Here is a 20,992-nt window from a genome sequence, read left to right as displayed (position 1 = left end):
GGAAAGTTATCCTAGCAGCACCACTTTTTGATAAAAAATAAAGGAAACATCCTCAACACAATAAAGACCATTTATGAAAATCCCGCAGCTAACATCATACTCAGTAGTGAAGAATGGAAGCTTTGCCCCTGAGGTCCGTAAAAAAGATAAGGAAGCCTGCTTTCAAAATTGCTTTTCAGTATTGTTCTGGAAGTTCTAAACAGAGCAATTAAACAAGAAAAAGAAATAAAAGGCACCCAAATGTAAAGGAGGAAGTAAAACTTTCTCTATATGCAGGTGATATGATCTTACATATAGAAAAATCCAAAGATTCTACAAGGAAAAAAATGCTAATAAATTAATTCAACAAGTTCCAAGGTACAATATTAACACACAAAAATTAGTGGTATTTCTATATACCAACAATGAGCAAAGCAAAAAAGGGTCAAGAAAACAATTCCATTTACCATAGCAATTAAATGAATGAAATATGTAGGAATAAATTTAACCAAGGAGGTAAAGGACTTGTACATGACAAATCACAAATCATTGTTGAAATAAATTTAAAATGACCTAAAAAAAAATGGAAAGATATACCATGTTCATGGGTTGGAAGACTTAGAATTGTTAAGATGCTAATACTACACAATTTATTTAAAAATTCAATGAATCCCAATGAAAATTCCAACAGCCCTCTTTGCAGAAATGGAAAAGTCAATCTACAAATCCATATGGAAGAGCAAGGGGCCTTAAATAGTCAAAACAATCTAGAACAAGAATAACAAAGTTGGAGTATCGCAACATTTCTCAATTTCAAACTTATTATGAAGCTACAGTAATCAATACAGCGTGGTACCAGCTCACTGCCCTCTCCCCTACATGGAACATGACACCCAGGGGTGTAAATCTCCCTGGCAACATGGCACACGACCCTTGACATGAGCCTGGCCCTGTCATTATAGGGTTGAGAAAGACTTCTTGACCAAAAGAGGGAAGAGAAATGAAACAAAATAAAGTTTCAGTGACCGAGAGATTTCAAATAGAGTAGAGAGGTCATTTTGGAGGTTATTTTTATGCAATATATAGATATATATTTTCAGTATTTGGTGTACTGGAGTAGCTACAGGGAAATACCAGGAACTGCTGATGACTGAGTAACTATGTCATGTTAAGGTGTGACCATGTGATTGTGAAAGCCTTATGGCTGCACTTCCTTTATCTAGTATATAGAAATAAGTAAGAAAAAAAAAGAAAGCAAAAAATAATAGCAGGAAGGGGGATACAGGATGTTTTGGGTGTTCTTTTTTATTTCTATTTGTACTTTTATTCTTATTTTTTTTGAGTAATAAAAATGTTCAAAACTGATTGTGATGATGAATGTATAGATGTTTGATGATACCATGAACCACTGACTACAATTTGGATGATTTTATGGTATATGAATATATGTCTCAATAAAATAGCATTAAAAAAAGTGTGGGAGTTCTGTGGAGATGGCAGAGATAAGACAGGTCGAGTTCACCCCTGCCCCAAGGAACAGCTAGAGAAGGGACGGGGGTTCGGGGTGGTGTGACTCCCAGGGTGAAGTGACCTGGGATAACCTTGGGCATCAGAGAGGGCAGCCCTGGCTGCAAAAGCTGAGGAACTGAGAAGCAGAGAACCTGGACTGCCCGGCTGGTGCAAAAAGCCTAACACAGAAGCCCAGAGTCCTCCCCCAGGAGTGCACGGACAGGGCGTGGGGTGGTTGGGGACCAGGAAGGAAGCCAACCGTGTTCCTTGAACGTGCTACCCTAACCAGCACAGTCCTGTGACCCACAACCCACCACACACCCCACACCCCACACACCTGAACCCCTTCACCCACCCCCTCCCTATGCTCCAAGCACCCCTGTCCTGCCAAGCCCACCCCCACCATGCACACACCTGGCCCACACCCCACCCAAGCACCTGCCCCAGCTCAAACCACCTTCTGCAGGAGTGCAGTCCCGCCCTGCCCTCCTGAGCACTACCTCCACCTCCCTACCCCGTGCAGGCAGTGGCCAGCGGAGAAAGGCTGGGGGTGCTTACCTCCATACCCAGCTATACCTGCCCGCAGCCCATACAGTCATGCAAACCCCCTTCTGCCTCCCAGCTTTGTGCACATGGACATCAATTTACAGCCTTTCCAGATCTGCACACACTCAATGTGTCCAGTCACGGCTCCCAGCTCTGGAAAAGCGCTGACCTGCGCAGCTGGGTCATATCCACCCCAGGCCCACATAGGCACAACAACAACCCGATGTCCTCAGCTCCGCGAATGCACACCAGGGCCCCGTCCTCCCTCCTCCCCCGACTGGTGCACCCGCACAGCCATATCTATCCTCCCCCACCGCCGGGTACCTATGCTCACAGGTACCAGCTTAGCATCCCCAACCTGCACCTATACCCGTGCTGCAATGCATGACTGCACAGTTGTGCCCCACTCTGCGCCCTGCATCCTGCTCCACATCCATCCTCCAAATACAAGAAGGAAATCAACTCCCAAAGTAAACCAATCAAGATATTTACATGCCACAAAGACAACAGAAGATCACTAAGCATATCATGATGCAGACATATATAGCCTAGCCTAATGACCAAATTAAAACACCTGAGGAGACAGAGGTATTGGAATTAATCGAAGATGTTCATATAACTCTAGTATAAAACAAATGGGATGGCTAATGACATAAAAGACATCAAGAAGACACAAGAAGAGCATAAAGGGGAATCTGAAAGAATAAATAGGAAGATAGCAGATAGCACAGAGATCAAAGACTCTGCTGACCAAATGAAAAGCACACTAGAGACACAACAGATTTGAAGAGGCAGAAGAAAGAATAAGCAAACTAGAGAACAGGATAAACTAGAGAACACTCAAAACAGCAAATGGCAAAAAAGATGGAAAATTCAAATTGGATCTCAGGGAAATGATGGACAAAACAAAGTGTACAAATATAAGAATCATTGGTGTCCCAGGAGAAAAGAAAAGGGTTAGGAAGAGTAGTTGAGGATATAATGGGGGAAAACTTCCCAACTTTTATAAAGGACATAAATATGCAAGTCAAAGAAGCTCAATAAACTGCAAATAGAATAAATCCAAATAGACCTTCTCCAAGACACATACTAATCAATCTGTCAAATGTTCAAGAGAAGCAGAAAATCCTGAAAGGAGCAAGAAAAAAACAATCTATTACATACAAGGGTAATTACATAAGACTGAGTTCAGACTACTCAACTGGCATCACGGAAGCAAGAAGGCAGTGGTATGATATATTTAAGATCCTAAAAGAGAAAGACTTCCAGCCAAGAATTCTGTACCCAGCTAAACTGTCCTTCAAAGCTGAGGGAGCGATTAAAATTTTCACAGACAAACAAATCCTGAAAGAATTTCTCAACAAGAGACCAGCCCTATAAGAAATAGTAAAGGGAATTCTCCCACTTGAAAAAAAAGACAAGAGAGGGAGGTCTGGAGGAGGGCACAGAACTAAAGAGTACCAGTAAGGGTAACTTAATGGATAAAAAGACAAATAGGGAAAAGAATATATATATCTCTGACAGATAAAATAAAAAAGATAAGATGGTAGATTCAAGAAAAGCTTTTTCAGTAATGACTCTGAATCTTAATGGACTAAACTTACCAATTAAAAGATAAAAGATTGGCAGAATGGATTAAGAAATATAATCCAGCTATATGCTGCTTACAAGAGACTCATCTTACACACAAGGACACAAATAGACTGAAAGTGAAAGGATGGAAAAAGATATTCCGCATAAATTGTAACCAAAAGAAAGCAGGAGTAGCTATACTAACATTGGACAAATAGATTTTGAATGTAAAGACATCATAAGAGACAAAGAATGACACTATATGTTAATAAAAGGGACAATTCACCAAGAAGAAATAACAATCATAAATGCTCCCAATCAAGGAGCTCCAAAGTACATGAGACAGACACTGGCAAAACTAAAGGGAGCAACAGATGTTTCAGCAATACACCACTCTTCTCTACAGATAGAAGATCAACATGGAAATAGAGAAGTTAAACAACTTGATAAATGAATTAGACCTAACAGACATATATAGGTAATTACACCCCAAAACACTAGGATATACGTTTCTCTCTAGTGCTCATGGAACATTCTCCAGAATAGATCACATGCTAGGACACAAAATGGTCTTCATAAATTTAAAAAACATTGAAATTATTCAAAGCTCCTTCTCTGATCACAGTGGAATGAAGTTGGATGTCAATAACCACCAAAGAACGAGAACATTCACAAATATATGGAGATTAAGTAACACACTCTTAAACAACCAGTGGGTCAATGAGGAAATTGCTAGAGAAATCAGTAGCTATCTAGAGACTAATGAAAATGAGAATACAACATATCAGAACTTATGGGATGTGGCAAAGGGTGTGCTGAGAGGGGAATTTATTGTCCCAAATGCCTATATTAAAAAACAAGAGGGCGGGCCGCGGTGGCTCAGCGGGCAAAGTGCTTGCCTGCTATGCCGGAGGACCTCGGTTCGATTCCCGGCCCCAGCCCATGTAACAAATACGGAGAAACAGAATACAATAAAACAAGAAAATGTTTCCCTTTCTTCCTTCCTTCCTTCCTTCTATCCTTCCTTCCTTCTCTCTGTCTTTCCTTTAAAAAAAAAAAAAAAAAAAAAAAAAAAAAAAAAAAAAAAAAAAACAAGAAAGAGCAAAAATTGAGGACTTAACTGCTCACCTGGATGAAGTTGAGAAAGAACAACAAACTAACCCCAAAGCAATAAAAGAAGAGAAAAAACAAAGATTAAAGCAGAGTTAAATTAATGGGAGAACAAAAGAACAATAGAAAAAAATCAATAAAACCAAAAGTTGGTTCTTTGAGAAAATCAATAAAATTGATGAGTCACTAGCAAGACTGATGTTCTAGTTTGCTAGCTGTTGGAATAAAATACACCAGGAACTGAATGGCTTTTTAAAGGGGGAATTTAATAAGTTGCTAGTTTACAGTTCCAAGGCCAAGAAAATATCCCAATTAAAACAAGTCTATAGAACTGTCCAATCAAAGGCATCCAGAGAAAGATACCTTGGTTCAAGAAGGCCAATGAAGTTCAAGATTTCTTTCTGAAGTGAGAAGGCACATGGCAAACATAGACAGGGTTTCTCTCTCAGCTGAAAGGGCACGTGGTGAATACGGTGCTATCTGCTAGCTTTCTCTCCTGGTTTCTGGTTTCCTGAAGCTCCCCAGGAGGCATTTTCCTTCTTCATCTCCAAAGGTTGCTGGTTCGTGGACTCTCTGCTTTGTGGTGCTGCAGCATTCTCTGCTCTCTCCAAATCTTTTTCATTCTCCAAAACGTTTCCTCTTTTATAGGATTCCAGAAACTTATCAAGACCCACCCAAATGGGTGGAGACATGTCATCACCTAATCCAGCTTAAAAGCCACTCTTGATTAAATCACATTTCCAGGGAGATGATCTGATTACAGTTTCAAACATACAGTATTGAATAGGGATTATTCTACCTTTATGAAATGGGATTTTGATTAAAACATGACTTTTCTAGGGAATATACATCTTTCAAACCAGCACAACTGACAAAGAAAAAAGAGAGAAGATGCAAATAAATAAAATCAGAAATGAGAAGGGATGTGTTACCATAGACCCTGAAGAAATAAAAGAAATCATAAGATGATACTAAGAACAGCTATATGCCAACAAACTAAACAGCTTAGATGAAACGGAAAAATTCCTGAAAGAAACAGAAGGAAGAAATGGAAGATTTCAACAAACCAATCACAAGTAAAGAGATTCAACCAGTCATCAAAAATCTTCCCACAAAGAAAAACCAAGGGCCAGATGGCTTTACAGGGGAATTTTAGCAGACATTCCAAAGAGAACTAACACCAATCCTGCTCAAACTTCTCAAAAAATTTTGAGGAAAAAGGAATACTACCTAACTCATTTTATGAAGCTAATATCATTTTAAATCGAGTAAAGATGCTATAAGAAAGGAAAACTACAGGCCAATCTCCTTAATGAACATAGATGCAAAATTTCTCAATAAAATACTAGCAAATCAAATCCAACAACACATTAAAAGAATTATACACCATGACCAAGTGTGGTTTATACCAGGAATGCAAGGATGGTTGAAGACAAGAAAATCAATTAATATAATATAGCACATTAACAAATCAAAAAGGAAAAATCACATGATCATCTCAATTGATGTTGAAAAAGCATTCAAGAAAATTCAACATCCTCTTCTGATAAAAACACTTCAAAAGATAGGAATCAAAGTTGATTTCCTCAATATGATAAAGGGCATATATGAAAAACTGATAGCCAGCATTGTATTCAATAGAGAGAGACCCCCTAAGATTGGGAATGAGACAAGAATGCCTACTGTCACCACTGTTATTCAACATTGTACTAGAAATTCTAGCTGGAGCAATCAGGCAGAACAAAGAAATAAAAGGCATCCAAATTGGAAAGGAAGAAGTAAAACTCATTATTTGCAGAAGGCATGATATGGTATTTGGAAAATCCTGAGAAATCTACAACAAAGTTACGTAAGCTAATGAATTCAACAAGGTGGCAGGATATAAAATTAACGTGCAAAAATCAGTAACGTTTCTATACACAAGCAATGACCTAATTGAGGAGTCAGTTATGGAAAAATCCCATTCAAAATAGCAACTAAAAGAATCAAGTACCAAGGAATGAACTAAACTAGGGATGTAAAGGACTTGCACACAGAAAACTACATAACATTGCTAAAAGAAATTGAAGAAGATCTAAATAGGTGGAAAGACATTCCCTGCTCATGGATAGGAACGTTAAACATAGCTAAGATGTCGATTCTACCCAAATAAATCTACAGATTCAACACAGTACCAATAGAAATTCCAACAACCTACTTTGAAGACTTTAAAAAGCTAGTTACCAAATTCATCTGGAAGGGAAAGAGACCCCGAATAGTTAAAAACATGCTAAAAAAGAACAAAGTGGGAGGATTTTATCCTGACTTTAAAACTTATTATAAAGCCATAGTAATCAAAACAGCATGGCAGGGCCACAAAGATAGCCGACTGACCAATGGAATTGAATCGAGAGTGCAGAAATAGGCCGCCAAATCTATGGTCAACTGATTTTTGACAAGGTCCCCAAATCCACTGAATTGGGACAAAATGGTCTTTCTGATAAATGGGCACGGGAGAACTGGATATCAATAGCCAAAAGGATGAAAGAGCATCCTTACCTTATACCCTATAAAAAAAATTAACACAAAGTGGATCAAACACCTAAGTACAAGAACAAGTACCATAAAGCTTCTAGAAAAAAACAGTGTGGTGTTGACACAAGGACAGACATACAGACCAATGGAATCAAACTGAGAGCTGAGAAATAAACCCTCACATCTATGGCCAATTGATTTTTTTTTTAAGAAAAGGTATTTATTATTTATACCACCGAAATAGTCCCATAAGAATACTGTATGTTCTATATTGTTTATCTGAAAAGATCAGCTTCCTTTCAAATACAAGAACTGTAAAAAGCAACACTGTAAACATAACAGTGGTTGCATCACATATCTATAGTGCAGGCTTAAGAACTGCAAATATATATATTTTTAATCTTATGGCTAGATATTTTTACTTAAACAGTGTTTGCACGTAGACAAGGTATAGCTGGAACAGAAGAACTTCTGTTCAGGCTTTTTAGGAATGAATCAGTAACGTGATCCATTGAAATACTTAGTGGCTTTATCTGCCTTTATGACAATGGTTTTAGGCAGAAGTGCTTCTATTTAGCCACCAAAAAGAGACACACTCTTCTTTAGTTTTATCCTTTCAGGCTTATGGTTTCTATTTCCCATACTATACCTGTATCACAGTTGACATTTTCCAGTTTTACTCAAAGGACACTGACATACATACAGACCAAACTGAGACAGCTCAGAATTCAGAGATCTAAACAGCAGAGTACAGAAGAGAAATTGTGCATATGACAGAGAATAAAAAAATTCATGGTAATTTCAAGCATACAAGTTTCCCTACTCAAAACTTCTTTTTTTCTTTTGGTTTAAAAACACTAGTTTTCAAGATGGGTTTGGACTTAGACTTAGTGAGACAAAAACACGAGACAAAATACAAGATATAACTTGTTTCCTAAGTCACAAAATGTCAGGGAATATGCATTTTTCTCCTTTTTATTTTTTTCATGGGGAAAAAACTCAGTAATCAATACTGGAGAAAATATTTTTCAAGATTCACAGTATACGCACAGAGGGAAAAATGTATTTTTTTTTAGCATACTGTTATGATCTTCAAGAAATACAAAATTAAATTTACAAAAAACTGAAGACCAAGTATAAGCAGCATGGCATTTGTTTCCGTGTCTGGCACTGTCATCATGATTTCTAACATAAAAGCAAGAAGTTCACGGACCTTAATATCTTCAGTAACTACCGGCATCATTTACAACTACTGTCCTTGTTTCTTTGAGAGATACGCTTCCCAATATTTGTGATTTAGCTCCAAGAAATCATCTAATCTTGCTATTTCCTGGAGGTACTGAGTTAATTTCAAAAGTTCTTTGTCTTTATCTCAATTTTGGTGAGCTTTCATAAAAGGCCTATCTTTAGCCCATTCTGTGGGCTCATTAGAAAATTTCTTTCTATGTCGTCAAACATAATAGTGTGTGTTTTTTTTTTTTTTGCTGTAAAACTTTCCCCATATTACACCAAGATGTTTTATGTCTGTTAATCCTCTCCTTGGAGTATGCACTGCTACCACAGCAGCACTGTCCACCAGGAAGGTATCTTACAGCTTGCATTTGTGCTTACTCCCAGTTCGTGCATTTTGGCTTCAATCCACTTCATATTTGTTGCAGACCAAATAACAATGCCATAACCCTCATACGCAGATGTTAGGAATTCACGAAGATACAGTTGCATTAAGTCTACCCCAGTCTCTGCACAAGACCTATGGTCAAAGAATGTACAATCAACATCTAATACCAAAAGATTTTTCCCTTGCCTGGGACAATGCAAAATTTCTACTTTGTACTCCTTAACTCTGAGAAATTTTCAGAAGGTTTTCTTCCCTATTTTCAACCTCATCTTCAATATCAAAGTCGTTTTCAATATCATCACTGTCAGGTGGTGGACCTAAGACATTTTCCAAGCTCTCCTCACGAGTTCCCTTCATCATGATTTCTGTATTTGGTTTTGGTTTGAGAGCTCCAAGCTTAACATTATTTTCTGAGGTTTGCCTTTAACCTTGAGTCCAAGTAACTTTTGGCGGTCTGGCAGCACTCCCGTCAGGGTCTTGAGAAACTGTTTAAGACCTGGCACAGTATTGTCTTCTGAAAGCGCAGTCACTGAGTATTCCTGTCCACCCCATTTTACGATGAAAGAAAGAGCCACACTTTAACATACGATGAGAGAACCTTCAATCTGGAAGAAACCTGGAGCGCGGCAGAATCGGCCGCAGAGCGCCAATTGATTTTTGACAAGGGTGTCAATTACACTCAATGGGGAAAAAATTATTCTCTTCGACAAACGGTGCTGGGAAAACTGGATACCTATTGTGCTGATCTGAAGCTGTTATGTACCCCATAAAAGGCCGTGTTCTCTTAATCCATCCCTATGGAGAAAGACCTATTGTTGGGTAGGGTCTTTTGATTAAGTTGTTTCCATGGAGATATGACCCAGCCCATTCAAGAGGGGTCTTGAGCCCCTTGCTAGGGCTAGCAAGGGCTAGCGAGGATGGTAGAAACAGGAACCGTTGTGCATTGCTGGTGGAACTGCAAAATGGTGATGCCATTGTGGAAAACAATTTTATAGTTCATCAAAAAATTAAACATAGAACTACGCTATGTCCCAGGAATCTTACTTCTAGGTACATACCTGAAAGAACTGAAGCTGGAATTCAAACATATACTTGCACACTGATGTTCATAGTGGCACTTTTCACAATTGCTAAAAGGTAGAAGCAATTCAAGTATCCATCAACAGACGAATGTATAAACAAAATGTGGTATAAACATACAGTGGAATAGGGTGGGCCACAGTGACTCAGCAGGCAGAGTTCTCGCCTGCCATGCCAGAAACCTGGGTTCAATTCCTGGTGCCTGCCCATGCAAAAACAAAACACAACAACAACAAAAAACATACAATGGAATATTATATGGCTGTAAAAAGGAATTAAATTCTAAGGCAAGCTATAACATGAAAGAACCTTAAAGACACAATGTGGAGTGAAAAAGCATGAACCAAAAAGCCAAATACTGTATGATCTCACTTATACAAAATAAGCAGAATATCTAAATATATCAAGTCAGGAAAATATAATACAAGATGTCAGAGGATGTGTGGTGAGAGGAATGAGGAGTGAATGTATAATTGCTACAGATTGGTATGATAGAAAAGTTTCAACAATGAGTGATGGTGATGGAGGCACAATTTTAGAAATGTAATTAACACCACTGAATTACACATTTGAAAAAAGATATAAAGGGAAATTTTGGGTTATAATAAGCTCCCATACAAGCACACACACACAAACCTATAGGTCCCATATCAACCAAGATGGCAGCATAGGACACTCCTGGGTGCCACTCCCTACAGAATCTTTGGATGTCTGGCAAAAACTGGCAGAGCCATATTTCTCAAAACTCCAGACAACAGTTATTGGGTTGTAACAGGGCAAGTGCTGAATTTAAAAAATGGAGCTTTAGAAATAGTAGAACAAGCCCTTGATCTTAAGTCTTGCTCTTGTGATGCTTATGTATGTAGCAGAGAAGCTTAGCCTACATATAGGTATGCCTAAGAGTCACTTCCAGAGGACCTCTTTGTTGCTCAGATGTGGCCTCTCTCTCTCTAGGCCCAACTCTGCAAGTGAAATCATTGCCCTCCCCCATATGTGGGACATGACATCCGGGGATGAATGTTTCCCTGGCGGCATGAGAGATGACCTCCAGGGATGAGTCTAGCCCTGGCACGATGGGATCAACAATGCCATCCTGACCAAAAGGGGGGAAAGAAGTGTATCAAATAAGGTATCACTAGCTGAGAGAGTTCAAACAGAGTCAGAGGCTACTTTGTGGCCATTAGAGAAATGCAAATCAAAACCACAATGAGATATCATCTCACACCCACCAGAATGGCCATTATCAACAAAACAGAAAATGACAAGTGCTGGAGAGGATGCGGAGAAAGAGGCACACTTATCCACTGTTGGTGGGAATGTCAAATGGTGCAACCACTGTGGAAGGCAGTTTGGCGGTTCCTCAGAAAGCTGAATATAGAATTGCCATATGACCCAGCAATACCATTGCTGGGTATCTACTCAAAGGACTTAAGGGCAAAGACACAAATGGACATTTGCACACCAATGTTTATAGCAGCATTATTTACAATTGCTAAGAGATGGAAACAGCCAAAATGTCCATCAAAAGACGAGTGGCTAAACAAACTGTGGTATATACATACGATGGAATATTATGCAGCTTTAAGACAGGATAAACTTATGAAGCATGTAATAACATGGATGGACCTAGAGAACTTTATGCTGAGTGAGTCTAGCCAAAAACTAAAGGACAAATACTGTATGGTCCCATGTGAACCGACATTCGAGAATAAACTTGGAATATGTCATTGGTAACAGAGTTCAGCAGGAGTTAGAAACAGGGTAAGATAATGGGTAATTGGAGCTGAAGGGATACAGACTGTGCAACAGGACTAGATACAAAAACTCAAAAATGGACAGCACAATAATACCTAATTGTAAAGTAATCATGTTAAAACACTGAATGAAGCTGCATCTGAGCTATAGGTTTTTTTTTGTCTGTCTGTTTGTTTGTTTGTCTTTTTTTTCTTTTTTTTTACTATTATTATTATTTTTATTTTTTTCTCTATATTAACATTCTATATCTTTTTCTGTTGTTTTGCTAGTTCTTTTCCTAAATCAATGCACATGTACTAAGAAATGATGATCATGCATCTATGTGATGATGTTAAGAATTACTGATTGTGTATGTAGAATGGAATGATTTCTAAATGTTGTGTTAATTTCTTTTTTCTTTAATTAATAAAAAAAGAAAAAGAAAAAAAAAGGAAGCCAAAAATTACCTCATGCACCAGTTAAATCTTGCCAACAATCTTACCAGGAAAATGAGGCCTTCACCTAAGACATCTGGAGCTGTTACCTCTTATTGAGTGCCTGTTGTGTACCTTAGCAGCTATACTGGGGGTAGAAATTATGAGATCCAAGTGTCAGTGCAGCCTTAGCTCAATATGTGTTAATTCTCCTGTGCTAATTCTCAATTGGCCTGCAACATCCATTCTCCCTCCAGCCACTGCCACCCTAATGCCCATTCTTACAGAGAGCCCATCACCCCTTTTGCCCCGCCATTAGCTGATGGGACAGGAGAGGTTACTTGATCAAAAAAGGGCCCTTCCAGAGGCTAGCTGTATTAGTTTGCAAGCTGCCACTACACGATACACTGAATCTGGAACAGCTTTTAAAAGGGGAATTTAATATGTTATAAGTTTATAGTTCTAAGCCTATAAAAATGCCCAAACTAAGGCATCCAGGAAAAGATACCTTAATTCAAGGAAGGTTGATGGGTCAGGAACATTGCCGTCAACTTGGCAGTCCCATGGCTGGCATGTTGGTCCTCTCCTCCTGGGCTTCATTGCTTTCAGCCTCTGTTCCTGTGGGGGTTCCTCACTTTGCTTCTCCAGGGCTGGCTTTAATCTCTTGGCTTCCTTTGGCTCTCTTCAAGTTCTGGCTTGCTTAACATCTCACAGTGATGTCTGCTGGGCTCCAATCATCTCCAAACATCCATGTCTCTGTTCTCTGAAGCAATAACCTCCAACTGTATACATCTGCTCTGTTGGCACTGAGGCTTCTGTCCTTTCTCTCTCCAAAATTGTTTCCTCTCTTGATCCCACTAAACTAATCAAGACCCACCCGGAGAGGGTGGAATCACATCACCATTTAAACAAAAGGTCACACCCACAATTGGGAGTGCCATGTCCTCATGGAGATAATCAAATAAAAATTCACAACATACATCATTGAATCAGGATTAACTGAAAAAGCCCCTCCACAAGATTGAATCAGGATTAAAACATGCCTTTTCTGGGCTACATAATATTTTCATACGGGCACACTGGCCAATGCCTTGATGTACATGGCCCGGCCGAAGAGCTGGGGACAAGCAGATTACAATCTTTGGAATGTGGAATCACGAAAATGAGACATGGGTCCAGGAGGCTGTGGAAGCTTCTCTGAGTGGTCCAGAAGGAAAGCAGCAACCAGGAGTAAGCACAGAGACCAGCAGAGCTGCTCAAAGAGGCAAAGATGAGGGGCCTCAAGGCTGGCCCCAAGCCCTGATGGGGTCCCAGTGCCAGTTCCCTTGGGGATCCAGTAGATTTGTGAGTTTACAGAGCTACCTCGGAGGAACCTCTGCTTCTTCTCCACCCCACCCGCACTGCCTCTGCCTATAGCTCCTCACCCACAGGCCAGAACTCTCCTTGCCATTTCTGGTTTCCTCTAGCAGTCATGGAAGTGTCATCCTTTTCTTACCATTTTTAGAACTCACGTGGAATTTCCACAGGTTTTTGCCCCCAAGGGATAGGTGGGGGATGAAGGGATGAAATCACCTTTCTGCTCTGCCCTTCTGAGGTAACATGCAGGAAGCCCAGTGCTAGGGACAGTTTCCATGGACAGTCAGCTTCCCTGCTGGTGGAAAGCTCCCAGCTCCCTGCTGAGGGGGCTTGTACTGTCCTCAGGTGCCACCCAGTCTGGGTCCAATTGGTGGCACTGCCCTCCTGGGCTGCAATTTCACAGGGTGCTGCACACCTTGGTGGCCCCATGGCCCACTGAAGACAGTGCATTCCAGTCATTTGGTCAGAGGCATGGAAGGCTCGGTACCATCAGTGGATGCTCCAGGTTAGGAGAGGGTCCCCAGGGAGTCACTCATGTCCTGCTGAAACTAAGAAAAAGAAAAAAGAAATGCAGGGCCACTCCCTGCTGGCATCCTTGGAAGGAGGGCTCTGCTCCCAGGCTCCCTTCTTGGTGGCTCTTTACTCATGTAAGTACTCGAGCCACAATCCAACTGTGTCCACAACTGAGGCAGCAGAGCCTCCCCGCATCTCCTCCTGATGACAATCTGTGAGGCTAGCATCCTGTTTCATCGATGGAACTGAAGTCCGGCAGGTGGCGTGGAGCTCACACCAGGCAACCGTGTCCACTGCCCCCAGCACCTCCTGGATTGGAAGGATCCATCCAGGGAGGGCAGGTTTCTGTATCAGATACAGGTGGGCTTGAGGTGCGGAGATGGAATGAGCTGCACTCAAGTCCATGGGTAAAGTATACACACCCACACTGCCCTGTAAATGAAGTCTCACCCTCATGAGCTGGCAGTGACCCTCCCCACCCTGGGTTCTCTGCTCATGGGGTCTTCCCCATGGACCAGGCAGGCAGGAGTGGGCAACCGGATAGACAGTGAGTGAGGATATGTTCTCCGGCAGGTTCCTTTGATGCTGCCTCCCATTCTGCTCTGTCCACAGGAACCAGCCCCAGCTCCACCAGACATGCTGTGGGGACAGATCCTCAACTCCTGCTCTGGGTCTGGAGACACCCCACGCACCCGAAGGGGCCCCGGGATCTTCCCAGGGAGAGGACCAAGGGAGCAGGGGCAGCTCTGCCCCTGACCAGCGGCTGGAGGGGGGCCCTGCTTCACCCTCCAGGCCCACCTGCTCTGCACTGGGACTTGGCCCACAGGGGGGCTGCCCCGGCCTCAGCAGACATCAGGGATAAAAGCCTGGAGCCTTCCTGAGGCAGAACCTCTCCATGGTAGTATTGACACCAGGAAATTACACTCAGAGCTGAGCCAACTGGTGAACAAAAACCAACTGGACACACACTTGCCTTTTCCATGCCCATTTCCATGGAGCTGAAAGCACAGCTAGATCAAGAATAAGGAGACTGGGCTGGCCACGGTGGCTCAGCAGGCAAGAATGCTTGCCTGCCATGCCAGAGGACCCAGGTTTGATTCCCAGTGCCTGCCCATTTAAAAAAAAAAAGAATAAGGAGAATAAAAAAAAATGCACTTATCAAAGGCTTGCAGACACCCTTGTAGCATAGGAAAGTTGTCCCAAATATTGCTGATTTTATTTAGCAGTTAACGAACCTGCTTATTTATAACTTATGTTTGCTTTGTGAATGGTAGGAAAATAAAATATATATGAATAAAGACTTTCAAAAACTTTGCTAATTTTTACTATGCCACTTTTCCAGTTAAGTGGTTGCTTCTGTAATGTTTCATTGACCCTGAGCTTCACTTGGCAGTCTGTTACTTTTTGGGGGAGAGCCCAAGAAAGGCCTGTGAAGTTCCCCTCCTCCCTGCACTGAGGCCCCTGCTGACCAAGAAGGGCCAGTGTCTCCCCTGTGAGAGCTGGGCCACTCCTCCATCCTCCCTAAAGCCTTTGAAAGACAGAGCCCAAGTAGGACTCTGCCCTGGAGGGGAACGGCCAACGCCCACCCCAGCCAAGCCAGGTAGGTGGGGCCTAACCCTAAGAAGGGAAACAGCCTTGAAATGCTGTCACAGCACATCTTAAGCTGGCAGAAAGGGTCGCATTCTGCATATGACTTTATGTGACCCCTGATCTAAGACCCCTGAAGGATCTTGTCCCCAGTTTCCAATTGCCCTGCCCAGGTGGAGGGGACAGCCTCACACTAGGGGACACATCAAACCTTCACCCCCACAGCATTCCAGCTCAGAGCCGGGATGGGCGGGGGGCAGTTATTTTTAAAATAACTGTGTTTCGGTTTGCTAAATCTGTTGGAATGCAATATATCAGAAAATGGGTTGGCATTTGCAATGGTGATTCACTGGCTAGCAAATTTACAGTTCTAAAGCCGCAAAGAATGTCAGTTCAAGGCATCAATAGGAGGATACCTGGACTGGGAAGATGGGCTGCTGGCATCCAGGACACCTCTGTCACATGGGAAGGCACAGGGCCAGCATCTGCTAGTCCTTCTTTCTGGGGTTCTGTTGCTTCCAGCTTCTGGCTATGTGTTTCTCTCTTTTAGCTTCTATCTCTCCAAGCTTCTCTAGGTGTGTCCTTGTCCCTCAGCTTCTCCGGGGCTTTTTCTGTGTGTTGAGCTTCTCTCAACTTCATCTCTTTTAAAGAACTCCAGTAAAAGGCTTAAGACTCACCTTGGGCAAACTCCTCAATTGAAATAACCTAATCAAAGGTCCCACGCACCCACAGGAATGGATTAAAATGACATGGCCTTCTCTGGGATACATACAAGTGGAAACTACCACTTTCTCCCTGTGACCTGGGCACTTACAATATTTATAGCTTAGTGCTCTCCTGTTACGTCTGTGTGAAGAAGATGTACGATTTCTTCTCCATGGGATGAGACTCTCCTCCCAGACCCGAGGTGACTGAAGATTCTATGAGGTGAGGGCCAGACTCAGGCGGTGTAGGTTTAGAAGACAAGTTTCAGACTGATGAGCCCGGGAGACAAGGAAGAGGGAGTAAGTGCTTTAAAATGTGTCATTTTACTGAGCTGAATCCCAGCTCTTGACTGCTTGTTACCATTTGACACAGTGTATGTCTTACTTGGTTTTGCTGTGTGTCACCCACAAGAGCCTGTGTCCCAGGAGGGAAGGAATTTGGTTTTGTTCACTGCAGAGAGGAAGGGATGTCACACTAACTAGTGGTGCTTGGACACTGAGGGTAGGAAGTCCTGATCACTGGGAGTTTTCATTTCCTGGCTGCTGAAACAAATACACAATGGGTTGCCTTAACAACAGTAATGTATTGGCGTGTGGTCACAGAGGGTAGAAGGCTTGCTTCCTTCCAGGGTTGAGGTTACTTGGCTTTTCCATCACATGGCAGCACCTTTTCCTTTTTCTCCATGTTCTGTTGACTTTCAGTTTCTTGCTGCAACCTGTGGCTCCACTTGCTAATTCCAGTTTCCTTTGCTCATAAGGACTTCAGCCATATCTGGGCACAAATAACTTCTTCAAGGGTTTATTCACAAATGGGTTCATACCTGCAGCACAAGGGTTGGGACATGACTATGCCTTTAACGGGGCAGATGATTCAACCCCCAACAGCTGATCTGGGGCACTGGGGGCAGGAAACGCATGAGCAGTGGGCTTCTTGGGCAGCTGCCTGACAACCACTCCTTCCTGGGATTGGGGGTGGGGTGTTCAGGTTAACAGGATCTGACCCTACCCTAGTCAAGCAGGCAAATCCAATTCTCTCCCAGTCACTGAGACTTAAGAGTCCCATGAGATCCAGAGGCCATTATGATACAGCCTCATCATGGAAACCTACCCTTACTGGTCTCCCATAGGCATGGGATTCAGTGATATGTCCCAGGACAGCCTGCTGCCCATCTCCTTTTGTGCATCAGCTATTCAAAGTAGCCTGTAACCAAGGGAATTGCAATATACATGCAATGGAGAGTGTTTTAAGTTTGCAAGCTGTACCAATAATTAGTTGTAAAACATTTCAGAGTTTGGTATGGGTTACAATTTCACAATTTTAGGTTTTCACTTCCAGCCACTCTAAGATAATGGAGACTAAAAGATATATCAATATAATGAGTCAGCAATCGTACTCACTTGTTAGACCCTCCGTTCTCTGTATAACTCCACCATCACCTTTCATTTGGGCATAACCTAAAGAGTGGGAGAAAGACCAAGGGTGTACATGACTTTTCTTTTAAATCTTTTTTTTCCATTTTTATTGCTATATAATTAACATACCATACAATACATAATTTTAAAGTGTATATTTCAGTATTTCTTAGTACATGTTGTGCATTGATCACCACTATCTTATTCCAGAATTTTTTATCACCCCCAAAGTACACCGTATTCATGTTAACAGATACTTCCCCTTTCCCCCTGTGCTGGTTTGAAGCTATTATGTACCCCAAAAAAGCCATGTTTTTTAATCCTCATTCTGTACTGCTGGGAGGAATCTTTTTTAAAAATATTTTATTGATAAGATTTAACATACAAACATTCCATACATGGTGCACAATCAGTGGCGCACAATATCGTCACATAATTGTGTATTCATCACCATGATCATTTTTTTTTAGCATTTGCATCACTCCAGAAAAAGAAAAAACTCAGATATACCATGCCCCTTACCCGTCCCTCTCACTGACCACTAGTATTTCCATCCATACAATTTATTTTAAGATTTGTTTCCCCTATTATTGTTTATTTTTCACCTATATGTTTTACTCATTTGTCCATGCCCTAGATAAAGGTATCTGCATCAGACACAAGTTTTTCACAATCACACAGTCACACTGTAAAAGCTGTATCATCATACAATCGTCTTTAAGTATCATCTTTAAGAAACAAGGCTACTGGAACACAGCTCTACAGCTTCAGGTACTTGCCTCTAGCCACTGTAATACATCATAATCTGAAAAGGGGATATCTAAATGATGCGTAAGAATAACCTCCAGGATAACCTCTCAACTCTGTTTGAAATCTCTCAGCCACTGATGCTTTATTTTTCCTCATTTCTCTCTTCCCCCTTTTGGTCAAGAAGGACATCCCTGGATTTCTGTCCCACATTGCCAGGGAGATTTACACCCCCTGGAGATGTGTCTCACGTAGAGGGGGGGAAAACAGTGTGTTCACTTGTGATGTCAGTTAGAGAGAAAGGCCACATCTGAGCAACAAAACAGGATCTCTGGGGGTGACGCTTAGAAATAATTTTTTCGTTTCTTTCCTCCTCCCCCTTTTTATCGTATAATATAACATATATACAAAACAAAGGAAGAAAAAAGCAATAGTTTTCAAATCACTCTCATAAAAGTAGTTACAGGACAGACCCCAGACTTGTCATACATAGGCCACCATACCATCATCTCAGGTATTTCCTTCCAGCTGCTCCAGAACATAGGAATAAATATTTTTTTATCATCACAATAGAATTCTTTCCTTTTTGGTGAAAAGTAACATATATACAAAAAAGTAATAATTTCAATGCACAGCACTACAATTAGTTGTGAACAGATTTCAGAGTTTGGTAGGGGTTACAATTCCCCAATTTTAGGTTTTTACAACTAGCTCCTCTAAGATACTAGAGACTAAAAGAAGTATCAATTTAATGATGCAGCAATCATATACGTTTGTTAAACCCTACCTCTCTGTATAACTTTACCATCACCTTTGATCTTTCTATACCTCTCTTTAGGGGTATTTTGGCTATGGCCATTCTAACTCTTTCATGCTGGAAGGGTTTGTGAGAAATATGGGGTAGGGAGATGGAACTAGCTGATGTTCTGGAGAAGCTGGGCCCCCTAGGTTTCATGACTTATCTGGTCCTGGGACCCATCTGGAGGTTCTAAGTTTCTGGGAAGTTACCCTAGTGCATGGAACCTCTGTAGAATCTTATATACTGTCCTAGGTGTTCTTTAGGATTTAATGGAATGGTTTTGGTTGGGGTTTGGTAAGTTTTGATGAGTAGCAGAGTCTAACTGAAGCATGTATAAGAGTGACCTTCATGGTAGCCTCTCAACTCCATTTGAATGATCTCAGCCATGATACTTTATTAGATACACTTCTTTTCCCACTTTCAGTCAGGATGGACTTGTTGATCCCACAGTGCAGCCAGACTTATCCTTGGAAGTCACCTCTCATGCCGCCAAGGAGTCCTTCACCCCAGGGATGTCATCCCACATAGTGGGGAGGGCAATGGTTTCACTTACAGAGCTGGGCTTAGAGAGAGTGAGGTCACATCTGAGCAATGAAAGAGATCCTTCAGAAGAAACCCCTAGGCATACCTATAGGTAGGCTAAGCTTCTCCGCCACCTTCATAAGCTTCGCAAGAGTTAAGCCTCAAGATCAAGGGCTTCGCTTATTGATTTGGGTGCCCCTAACGTTTGACACAGTATCACTGGATTCCCTGTGGTAAAGTTCAATAGCTCCATAATTTTTCTCCCATCCCGCAAGGGACTTTGCCGATACTTTTTGATTATCTGCTTAATATATTCTAGGATGTATCCAGGCTTACATTACACTATACAGGACTAAAGGACCTCTTTCTTATACTGGACTCCCAGTGTTTCAATTGTTCAAAAGAGCTGTCCAGACAGGTTGAGTTAGATTGTGTGCTACCTAAAATTTAGGTTGCAGACAAAATAAACTTTCTTCCTTTGGTCTCAAAGAGTAGATGTGGTTCTAAAATATAGACGATGTCTTCCTTACCCCTGTGTTCTGAATTACCTTAATCCCAACCCGATCGCCTTTGTCTTTATCTCTAAATACCAGGTTATACATATATAAAACAGCCTCTCAAAATCCAGAAGGAATATTACCACTCCAGACTGGAGTTTAAGTCTGGTAGAAGAGCTTAAAATCTAGGCCCCCATTTTCTTATAAGCATTTTCTAAAGGAGACCACACAATAATTGTTCTTTGTTTCTGGCTTATTTTGCCTCACCAAATGTCCCATAGGTTCATTCACATACCTGCATGCCTCACGGCTTTGTTCCTTTTTGTAGCAGTACAATATTCGATCAAATGTATTCACCATCATTCACTAATCTACTTTGAGGTCAATGCATCCTTCAGCCACCTGCATTCATTAAGCATCATGTATAATGCCCAAAGTCCACAGTCCATCAACATTCTCCATTTTAGATAATTTCATTGTTTCCTAGAGAAAGATAACCAATACATACCCTCACCAAATAGGACATCTAAACCTCTCCTTAACTCTTGTCCCTCCCCCCATTATTCACCCCTGCTGTTGCTATGGTACTGCTGATGTTTTCCTGTTAAACATAGCCCATAGTATGCGAAAGCAGTTTTCCTCCTGTACCCTGAACTCAAAACACTCCTTGTACAAGAAACAAACCTTTGAAATAGTTCTTACAAGAACTAATTTAAATTTCTAGTGTTCATCAGTGGGACACATAGGCCTTTACAACC

At 41.4% G+C, this 20,992-nt stretch overlaps 1 long non-coding RNA gene and 1 pseudogene across 2 annotated transcripts in view; both read right to left on the bottom strand.

Annotated features, from left to right (window-relative positions):
- Positions 1-20,778, bottom strand: part of LOC143678718 (uncharacterized) — a 43,737-nt gene extending 22,959 nt beyond the window's left edge. Inside the window, exons 1-3 of one of the 2 annotated variants that reach the window (XR_013173421.1) lie at positions 20,530-20,778; positions 17,655-17,711; positions 15,376-17,077 (exon numbers count right to left, since the gene is read on the bottom strand). This is a non-coding gene — a long non-coding RNA (uncharacterized LOC143678718). Of the gene's footprint in view, positions 1-15,375; positions 17,078-17,654; positions 17,712-20,529 lie in introns of those variants that run through there. The other variant, XR_013173420.1, reaches the window with a different exon arrangement.
- LOC143678821 (ubiquitin-like domain-containing CTD phosphatase 1 pseudogene) lies at positions 8,205-13,881 on the bottom strand (annotated as a pseudogene).
- Positions 20,779-20,992: the final 214 nt, after the last annotated feature.

Source organism: Tamandua tetradactyla, chromosome 4 (genome assembly GCF_023851605.1).
Source record: "Tamandua tetradactyla isolate mTamTet1 chromosome 4, mTamTet1.pri, whole genome shotgun sequence".
NCBI lineage: Eukaryota > Metazoa > Chordata > Mammalia > Pilosa > Myrmecophagidae > Tamandua > Tamandua tetradactyla.
The sequence above is the reverse complement of the archived record's forward strand: the minus strand, read 5'-3'. Positions and strand labels throughout refer to the sequence as shown.